The 10,985-nt window shown below is 47.8% G+C and overlaps 1 pseudogene; it reads right to left on the reverse strand.

Annotated features, from left to right (window-relative positions):
- Positions 1-5,958: 5,958 nt before the first annotated feature.
- On the reverse strand, positions 5,959-6,075 carry LOC126459095 (5S ribosomal RNA; annotated as a pseudogene).
- Between the last annotated feature and the right edge of the window lie 4,910 nt (positions 6,076-10,985).

The following is a 10,985-nucleotide window of genomic DNA, read 5'->3' on the forward strand; positions in this document are numbered from 1 at the left end:
TCGTACAGGAAAATCACCACCTAACCGCTACCTCAGAGATGCTGTGTCCCATCGCTGGCGCGCCGAGTATAACACCACGTTCAAACTCACTTACCTTGATAATCTGCCAATGTAGCAGCAGTAACCGCTGTAACAACTCCGCCAGACAATTGTCTTACATAGGCGTTGCCGACCGCAACACCGTATTCTGTATGTTTACATATCACTGTACTTGAATACGCATGTATATCAGTTACTCTGACGCTTCAGTGTATATACACTCCTGGAAATGGAAAAAAGAACACATTGACACCGGTGTGTCAGACCCACCATACTTGCTCCGGACACTGCGAGAGGGCTGTACAAGCAATGATCACACGCACGGCACAGCGGACACACCAGGAACCGCGGTGTTGGCCGTCGAATGGCGCTAGCTGCGCAGCATTTGTGCACCGCCGCCGTCAGTGTCAGCCAGTTTGCCGTGGCATACGGAGCTCCATCGCAGTCTTTAACACTGGTAGCATGCCGCGACAGCGTGGACGTGAACCGTATGTGCAGTTGACGGACTTTGAGCGAGGGCGTATAGTGGGCATGCGGGAGGCCGGGTGGACGTACCGCCGAATTGCTCAACACGTGGGGCGTGAGGTCTCCACAGTACATCGATGTTGTCGCCAGTGGTCGGCGGAAGGTGCACGTGCCCGTCGACCTGGGACCGGACCGCAGCGACGCACGGATGCACGCCAAGACCGTAGGATCCTACGCAGTGCCGTAGGGGACCGCACCGCCACTTCCCAGCAAATTAGGGACACTGTTGCTCCTGGGGTATCGGCGAGGACCATTCGCAACCGTCTCCATGAAGCTGGGCTACGGTCCCGCACACCGTTAGGCCGTCTTCCGCTCACGCCCCAACATCGTGCAGCCCGCCTCCAGTGGTGTCGCGACAGGCGTGAATGGAGGGACGAATGGAGACGTGTCGTCTTCAGCGATGAGAGTCGCTTCTGCCTTGGTGCCAATGATGGTCGTATGCGTGTTTGGCGCCGTGCAGGTGAGGGCCACAATCAGGACTGCATACGACCGAGGCACACAGGGCCAACACCCGGCATCATGGTGTGGGGAGCGATCTCCTACACTGGCCGTATACCACTGGTGATCGTCGAGGGGACACTGAATAGTGCACGGTACATCCAAACCGTCATCGAACCCATCGTTCTACCATTCCTAGACCGGCAAGGGAACTTGCTGTTCCAACAGGACAATGCACGTCCGCATGTATCCCGTGCCACCCAACGTGCTCTAGAAGGTGTAAGTCAACTACCCTGGCCAGCAAGATCTCCGGATCTGTCCCCCATTGAGCATGTTTGGGACTGGATGAGGCGTCATCTCACGCGGTCTGCACGTCCAGCACGAACGCTGGTCCAACTGAGGCGCCAGGTGGAAATGGCATGGCAAGCCATTCCACAGGACTACATCCAGCATCTCTACGATCGTCTCCATGGGAGAATAGCAGCCTGCATTGCTGCTTAAGGTGGATATACACTGTACTAGTGCCGACATTGTGCATGCCCTGTAGCCTGTGTCTATGTGCCTGTGGTTCTGTCAGTGTGATCATGTGATGTATCTGACCTGAGGAATGTGTCAATAAAGTTTCCCCTTCCTGGGACAATGAATTCACGGTGTTCTTATTTCAATTTCCAGGAGTGTAGATATTTGGTTTCTTTGCTTTACCAAAATTTCTTTCTTAGACCTTGATGGGCTAATAATTCAAACGTCTCTCGTGGTAGGAGGTGCAATTTTGAATGCGAATGGCACGTACAACTGTTTATAGGATGAGCAGGTTATGTTCTGAGAACATTTTCGTGCGGTTCTGAACGTCTAAGGTGACAATTCCTTTTTAAGCGAAACGTTAAGGAACTGCATGAAATGGAATGAGCAAATCTCCGGGTACAGTGCATCGGGAGAGCTCTGGGAAAGTGTGGTACACCGCATACCTACACTTTCCGACCAAGTGTCCGGTTGCCCCTATTTAATACGGAATTGACCACTAGATGTCACGAGAGGCAGACGTGCCTGTATAAAACTAGGCGGGGAATATTATGTTGTCGATAGAGAAACGCTAACAGCAGAATGGATCAGTCAGGAGAGCTCAGTGACTTCTTGTGTTGGCCATTCATCGGATGTCACCTGAATAACAAGTTCATCGGCGACATTTCAACCACTCTAAAGCTGCCCAAATCGACTGTTGGTGATGTGATTGTAAAGTGATAATGTAAAGCATTCACAGCGAAACCAAGACCAGGCAGAACTCATGAAATAACAGACAGGGACCGTCCAGAACTGCAGATTGTAAAAAAATCACACGCATTCAGTGGAAGAATCACCTGCTGATTCCAAAGTGCCGTCAGCAGTGAAGCTAGCATTACGACTGTAAACATTTCCTTAGTCAGTAATAAATAATGCTTGAGGGGGGGGGGGGGTTCGTGGTTATGGGCGTGCTTCCCTTATTACGCTTAAGAAAACAATAAAAGCAAAAGGACAGAACACATTTTACTGCAATGTGTGCTGTGTGCAGTAAAGGAACAGTTCTGAGACGATGATTCTTTGTGTCAGCATGACAATGCACACTCTCACAAAGCAGCATCTTGAGGCAATGGTTTGCTGTCATAAAATTCCTGAAGTGGACTGGTCTGTCCTAAGTGCCGATTTGAACCCAACTGAATTCCTTTGGGATGAGTTGGGCTTCTTGAGAGAAACTGAAAATATTGAACGTATGGAATGGCCTGCATACTCTCTGTACCTAAACCCTATACAGCATGCCTGGGATGCTCTCGGCAGATGTGTTTCTCAACGAACACCCCTCCCCAAACCGTGCAAGAACTGAAAATCGCATTGGGAGAGGAGTGGGGCAATATCCTCCAAGGACTCCTCAACATATATGAAATCTCCTCGGGTTGTCAGCCGGGCAGCGTCGTCGTCTCGTAGCAACGTTTCAATGGAATGCGTCTCCATGATCTTCAGGCGAAGTGCCGCCCGAAGATAATGGAGACGCATTCCATCGAAACGTTGCTACGAGACGACGACTCTACTCGGCTGACAACCCGTGGAGACTTCATATATGAAATTCGCCGAGAACGCATGCACTCACAGACTCCTCAACAGTTTGGTAGCCAGCATGAATAACAAGTGCAAAGTGTGCGTTAGAGCCTGAGAAGGGCATGTTCCTTACTGAGAGTCCGGTATCGATCTTTATGTCGACAGTCTGACGAGTACCAACATGAACGTTATTTATGTCTGTTACCCTTCTTTCCAATGTGGTGAAGTCTATACCATCTTTCACTATAAATGCTCCACGGAACCTCTGTCACCTATGTATTGTACTGTCCTCCATGTCGTCTACAATTGCCTATGGTTATTCCTGTCCAACAATGTCTCTGTCCCTTAGCAATGGTCAAACAGTGTAATTCTTATTTTTAGAAAATGGCATATGTTATATTTCTATTACAAATAGAAATATTAAAGCACTTGCCCACGAAAGGTAAAGGTCCCGAGTTCGAGTCTCGTCGCAGAATCTTACAGCTTTCTCTGCCTTTCATCTTTCTCTGAAAGATCGTCGGCATACTACAAAAGATGTAAATGTAGTCTTGGAGGCTTCAGGGGTTCAAGTTTCTGATCGAATGATGACACAAAATACACTCCTGGAAATTGAAATAAGAACACCGTGAATTCATTGTCCCAGAAAGGGGAAACTTTATTGACACATTCCTCAGGTCAGATACATCACATGATCACACTGACAGAACCACAGGCACATAGACACAGGCAACAGAGCATGCACAATGTCGGCACTAGTACAGTGTATATCCACCTTTCGCAGCAATGCAGGCTGCTATTCTCCCATGGAGACGATCGTAGAGATGCTGGATGTGGTCCTGTGGAACGGCTTGCCATGCCATTTCCACCTGGCGCCTCAGTTGGACCAGCGTTCGTGCTGGACGTGCAGACCGCGTGAGACGACACTTCATCCAGTCCCAAACATGCTCAATGGGGGACAGATCCGGAGATCTTGCTGGCCAGGGTAGTTGACTTACACCTTCTAGAGCACGTTGGGTGGCACGGGATACATGCGGACGTGCATTGTCCTGTTGGAACAGCAAGTTCCCTTGCCGGTCTAGGAATGGTAGAACGATGGGTTCGATGACGGTTTGGATGTACCGTGCACTATTCAGTGTCCCCTCGACGATCACCAGTGGTGTACGGCCAGTGTAGGAGATCGCTCCCCACACCATGATGCCGGGTGTTGGCCCTGTGTGCCTCGGTCGTATGCAGTCCTGATTGTGGCGCTCACCTGCACGGCGCCAAACACGCATACGACCATCATTGGCACCAAGGCAGAAGCGACTCTCATCGCTGAAGACGACACGTCTCCATTCGTCCCTCCATTCACGCCTGTCGCGACACCACTGGAGGCGGGCTGCACGATGTTGGGGCGTGAGCCGAAGACGGCTTAACGGTGTGCGGGACCGTAGCCCAGCTTCATGGAGACGGTTGCGAATGGTCCTCGCCGATACCCCAGGAGCAACAGTGTCCCTAATTTGCTGAGAAGTGGCGGTGTGGTCCCCTACGGCACTGCGTAGGATCCTACGGTCTTGGCGTGCATCCGTGCGTCGCTGCGGTCCGGTCCCAGGTCGACGGGCACGTGCACCTTCCGCCGACCACTGGCGACAACATCGATGTACTGTGGAGACCTCACGCCCCACGTGTTGAGCAATTCGGCGGTACGTCCACCCGGCCTCCCGCATGCCCACTATACGCCCTCGCTCAAAGTCCGTCAACTGCACATACGGTTCACGTCCACGCTGTCGCGGCATGCTACCAGTGTTAAAGACTGCGATGGAGCTCCGTATGCCACGGCAAACTGGCTGACACTGACGGCGGCGGTGCACAAATGCTGCGCAGCTAGCGCCATTCGACGGCCAACACCGCGGTTCCTGGTGTGTCCGCTGTGCCGTGCGTGTGATCATTGCTTGTACAGCCCTCTCGCAGTGTCCGGAGCAAGTATGGTGGGTCTGACACACCGGTGTCAATGTGTTCTTTTTTCCATTTCCAGGAGTGTATTTGTGAAAATGGTCTGCGAGCGAGGATTCCAAGAAAGAGGCCTTAACTGAACGACATGCAGAGGCAGAAACGTGTACAATGGACTTTAGTACAATAAGACACAAGAAGACTAAGCTACAGTCATTTCGAGTGACGAGACTAAGATTAACATATCTGGAAGAGATGGACTTAAATTCGTTCGTTGTCGAGCAGGAGAAAGCAGGAGTGTTCCCTGAGTGCACCACTGCCACTACAAAGCATCTCTTGGTGTGGGTCAGCATGGCATGGCACTCAGGAGCTCCTAGAGTTACTGAGCAACATTAACGCCAAAGAAGCAAGAAGACCTAGTAGTGTTGACAAATGTTCAGATGTGTGCGAATTCTTAAGGGACCAAACCACTGAGGTCATCGGTCCCTAAACACTACTTAAACTAAATTACGCTAAGAACAACCCATGCCCGAGGGAGGACTCTAACCTCCGGCGGGAGGGGCCGCGTAGCCCGTGACATGACGCCTCAAACTGCGCGGCCACTCCGCGCGGCAGTGTTGAAAACTACTGCCCTCCATCCGTGATTTGTTTGAAGGTAACAACGATTGGCGCATCGTTCAGCAAGACAGCGCGCCATGTCACAGCGCTAGAATTAATAAGACATAGTGCGCTGACCATCGCATTAATGTAAAAAGAAAAGCACTCCGTCGTCAGGCCACGAGTGGCCTACCGGGACCATCCGACCGCCGTGTCATCCTCAGAGAAGGATGCGGATAGGAGGGGCATGGGGTCAGCACACCGCTCTCCCGGTCGTTATGAAGGTATTCTTGACCGAAGCCGCTACTATTCGGTCGAGTAGCTCCTCAATTGGCATCACGAGCCTAAGTGCACCCCGAAAAATGGCAACAGCGCATGGCGGCTGGATGGTCACCCATCCAAGTGCCAGCCACGCCCAACAGCGCTTAACTTCGGTGATCTCACGAGAACCGGTGTAGCCACTGCGGCAAGGCCGTTGCCCCGCATTATTGTCAGGTAGCGTTAAATTTGTCCATCTGTTTTTTTGACAAGGAAGAGAGCAGGATTCTATGCAGTATTTAAATAAAAATCACCATCTCAATTTAAAAGATTACTTTCTAATTTAATTTCAACTGCTTCCTCGATAACACTATCCCAATAACTGGAAGTGCGTGCCAGAATCTCCATGTTGTTATATTCCATAGGATGACTGGTGCCAAGACAATGTTCTGCAGTGGCGGATTTGCTCAGGTGTTGTAAGCCTGTGTGACGTTTATGATCAGTATACCCGGTTTCCCACGGTCCTGATAATCTGACCAATGTTAAAACGAGCCACAATTGCCAGGAATTCGGTAGACACCCGCCTTACGCAAACCAAGATCATCCTTTAGGGAACCTAAAAGGTCTCTGATCTCAGATGGTGGTCGCAAAACGCATTTTACATCATATTTCCGTAAGATACGATCATTCATGTTCGAAGTGCTCCCTGAGTAAGGCAAAACAGACGGTGAGTTATGCGCTACCTCAGCATCATCATTACTCAGCTGGTGCACAGTTGGTCGATAGTGCAACGCTTCTTTGGTTTGTGACGGCGCTACTGTTTACAGTGTGTGTGTGTGCGTATGTGTGTGTGTGTGTGTGTGTGTGTGTGTGTGTGTGTGTGTGCGTCATTTTTCCGGAGTTTCTCTGCAGACCGAGGTTTTAAATTCCCTTGCACAGCTCTTACTTATTGCTGTTATGCTTTGAAAATGGCAAATTGTGCTCCTGTCGAAACATCGGCGGTAGTCGTCATCGTCACCCGGTTGCATTCCCGTAAGTTACTGGAACATTGTATACACCCAGAGAAACTCAGGTCTGACATTGTATTTTGTTTGATTTGTAATTATATTTAAGTAAATTTCTGTATTTCAAATAAAAATTTCAAACAGCGGACACTAGTGCATTTTTCCTGGAAATCTGTAATAAATTGCAATGTACATTTTAACTAAAATACACTTCTGTATGCAATACTCAGCGAATCTCTACAAAGGGTCCAGATTTAATGTAACTGCTGCAGGTGGAAACGACAGATACAGCATTCCCTCCCCCCTTCCCCCCCCCCCTCCACCCAGTATATGCTCGCATAGCACTGGTGCACCTACCAGTGTTCGCTGTCTTAGACTAAGTGTAAGTGGCTGGTAATGATGGGTGCACACTTCTATTTTATACTGTATAAGTTGAGCAATCATCAAAGTTGTGAAATTTTGGTTGATATCACAGTTCTTAAAACGGACACACATGCTTCTCAGATTTTCGGACAAATACTTTACAGGCGTTGTATTGATATCAGTTGCAATTTCTTGGAAGTTATCCTGAAGCGATATAAACAAATTATACAAAATATTATATTACAATAATAATCTTACGCATCCGTGGCTTGTTAAAAGTTAGGGTGATTCCAAGCTAAATTAGAAGGAGGTTCAGTAAAAACTGCAATGCCTACGTCCTAAACGGAACACTACATTCGCTCCTGACACTACGCCATGCACTGTGCAGTGGCTTGCAGAGTATGTATGTATTCGTAGATTAAGGCGCCACCAACATGCGGAACTGCCCCATAATTAGCAGTCATATACAAGAGCTCGCTCGACGAAAGATCGGTACAAAAAGACTGGAAAGTTGCACAGGTCACACCAATACTCAAGAAAGAAAATAGGAGTAATCCGTTGAATTACAGATCCACATCATCAACATTGATTTGCAGTAAGATTTTGGAACGCATACTGTGTTCGATCATTGTGGATTACCTCACAGGTAACGGTCTATTTACACACAGTCAGAACGGCTCAGAAAATATCGTCCTTGTGAAACAGAACTAGCTCTTTATTCGCGCGAAGTAATGAGTACTATCGACATGGGATCTTAAAGTGATTCTAGACTTTTAGATTTAGAGAAACTGTTGACACCGTCTCTTACAAGACGACTTCTAATCAAACTGAGTGGCTATAGGGTATCGCTACAGTTGTGCTACTGAATTCGTAATTTCCTGTCAGAAAGGCATAGTACGTAGTGATCTACGGAAAGCCATCGACTAAAACAGAAGTCTAATCCGGCGTTCCTGGAGGAAGTATTACAGGGACTCTGCTGTTCCAAATCTACGTAAACTATGTAGGGGATAATCTGAGCAGCCCTCATAGACTGTTTGCAGATGATGCGTCATTTACCGTCTACGGTCCGATTAAAATTCCTTGACAGTTGACATTTCAAGCGCTGAATATGGTTTCCTCCACTCAGAGCGCACAACGTCACGCCCGAACTATTCGCCGTAGCCACTACTACAACAGTTGGTCAGTTCACCTTGTCCGGTTTTCTTCATGATGTGTTTGGATCCGGAATCCAGGGCCTGGCCTTTTTATTTCGTATTTTATAACACGTGATAAACGCGCCGAAAACAAAACACACACACGCACAATGTTACTAATGATATACACGCGTTTCGTACACAGTACTAACGAAACACTACTGGATTCAGCGTCACATATACAATGAAGAGCCAAAGAAACTGGTGCATCTGCCTAATATCGTGCAAGGCCCCCGTGAGCACGCACAAGTGCCGCAACACGACGTGGTATGGACTCGACTAATGTCTGAAGGAGTGCTGGAGGGAATTAACACCATGAATCCTGCATGGCTGTCCATAAATTCGTTAGAGTACGAGGGTGTGGAGATCTCTTCTGAACAGCACATTGCAAGGCATCCCAGATATGCTCAATAGTGTTCATGTCTGGGGAGTTTCCTGGACAGCAGAAGTTTCTAACTGAGAAGAGACCTCCTGGAGCCACTCTGTGGCTAGCAATTCTGGACGTGTGGGGTGTCGCATTGCACTGCTGGAAGTGCCCAAGTCCGTCGGAATACACAATGGACATGAATGGATGTCACCTGTCAGAGTCGTATCTAGACGATCAGAGCGCCCATATCACTTCAACTGGACACGCTCCACACCAGCTTGAACAGTCCCCTGTTGACATGCAGGTTGTCTCCATACCCGCACACGTCCATCTGCTCGATACAATTTGCAACGAGACTCGTCCGACCAGGCAACAAGTTACCAGTCATCAACAATCCGATGTCGGTGTTCACAGGCCCAGGTGAGGCGTAAAGCTTTGTGTCGTGCAGTCATCAATAGTACACGAGTGAGTCTTCGGCTCCGAAAGCCTATATCGAAGATCCCCAATACTACGATACCAACAGCCTTTATTTTGGTTTTATTTTTAGGCAACCAGTTTCGACATTACATTATGTCATCTTGCATATAACGAGTAAACCTCGTGCAGCACTGTCAACTGGTCTCGCGAAGATTTTTTCCCACGAGCGTGTGTGCTGTTTGGACAGCTGTCAGCAACAGTTGCTGACCAGTTGACAGTGCTGCATTGGTTTGTAATATGAGGTTTACTCGTTATATGCAGACCTGAAGATGACATAATGTAGTGTCGAAACTGGTCGCCTAAAAATAAAACCAAAATAACGGCTGTTGGTACTGTATTACTGGAAATCGACCAGCCGAAGTCCCACACTCCAGACATACCATGGTGTTGATTTATATCGATGGTGTTTCGTTGAATGGCTTGCACGATGATACTTTTTGATGGCCCAGCATTGAAATCTGCAGCAATTTGCGGAAGGGTCGTACTACTGTCAGGCTGAACGATTCTCTTCAGTCGTCGTTTGGCACCATAGTCATGAATGTAACATTACTCAATATAGTAGCATAAAGCAGTGGTTAGTGTATAGCCGTGTATAGAAGATCGTGGGTTCAGATTTTCATAATTATATTTATTAAATTAATTGGTTTAAATGTATTTTTATTATGTCTAACACTCTGTCGCGTCGTTTTCATTGTCGCATTGACTCTTAATCGCTCTTATTTTTCCTCCTATTATATTTTTATCGTTTAGAATTTGACTCTGCCGCATATAACATGCAACCATGTGCCAACCAGGACAGTCATAGCTTAGCAATGCGGCAGCTGGTGTATTCAGTGTCAGGATAGTTTTACGTAACCTATGAATTATAGCGAGAAATTACGGTTAGTTTTATAGGCTAGAACTGAAATTTTTCTGTCTTGAGTTTGCTCGTAGAGGTTAACGTTAATCACCGTGAACAAAGCAGTCCTGATTTTAGTTCTGCCGCAGATTGTTCATCGCCGTTTTCTCGAATACTTTGCACATCACAAGGCTGTCGTTAGATTAGGATATGAGTTTAAATCCACGGCTACAAAACACGTCGTCTGCCGTTGTTCAGTCATCGGTCACTTACAACCAGCTGTTGAAAGAGCTTTCCGTCGTACCTTCGCGTTTCATAATAACTGCATTTGTAAAGTGACCCGCCACGTTTGTGTAGGCTATAACCGAGCGGTAGGCGACCGCAGATGTGGCAACACTATAATTTCGACCGGACTATAGTACAGTCATCAGAAGATCGTAACCAATTGCATAATGACTTAGACATGATTTCTGTCTGGTGCAAAATGCGGCAATAGCCTTTCAGTAATGAAACGTGTGAATACAAAACAAATCCGTTACATTTCGGCGATACACTAAGTCACACAAATTCGACTGAATACCTAGGAATTTCAATTACGAAGAACTTAAAATGGAACGATTACATAGGTAATGTTGTGGGTTAAGGCAAACCAAACTCTGTGTTTTATTGATAGAACGCTTAAAAAAATGGTTCAAATGGCTCTGAGCACTATGGGACTTAACATCTATGGTCATCAGTCCCCTAGAACTTAGAACTACTTAAACCTAACTAACCTAAGGACAGCACACAACACCCAGCCATCACGAGGCAGAGAAAATCCCTGACCCCGCCGGGAATCGAACCCGGGAACCCGGGAGTGGGAAGCGAGAACGCTACCGCACGACCACGAG

This window comes from Schistocerca serialis, chromosome 2, assembly GCF_023864345.2.
Source record: "Schistocerca serialis cubense isolate TAMUIC-IGC-003099 chromosome 2, iqSchSeri2.2, whole genome shotgun sequence".
Taxonomy (NCBI): domain Eukaryota; kingdom Metazoa; phylum Arthropoda; class Insecta; order Orthoptera; family Acrididae; genus Schistocerca; species Schistocerca serialis.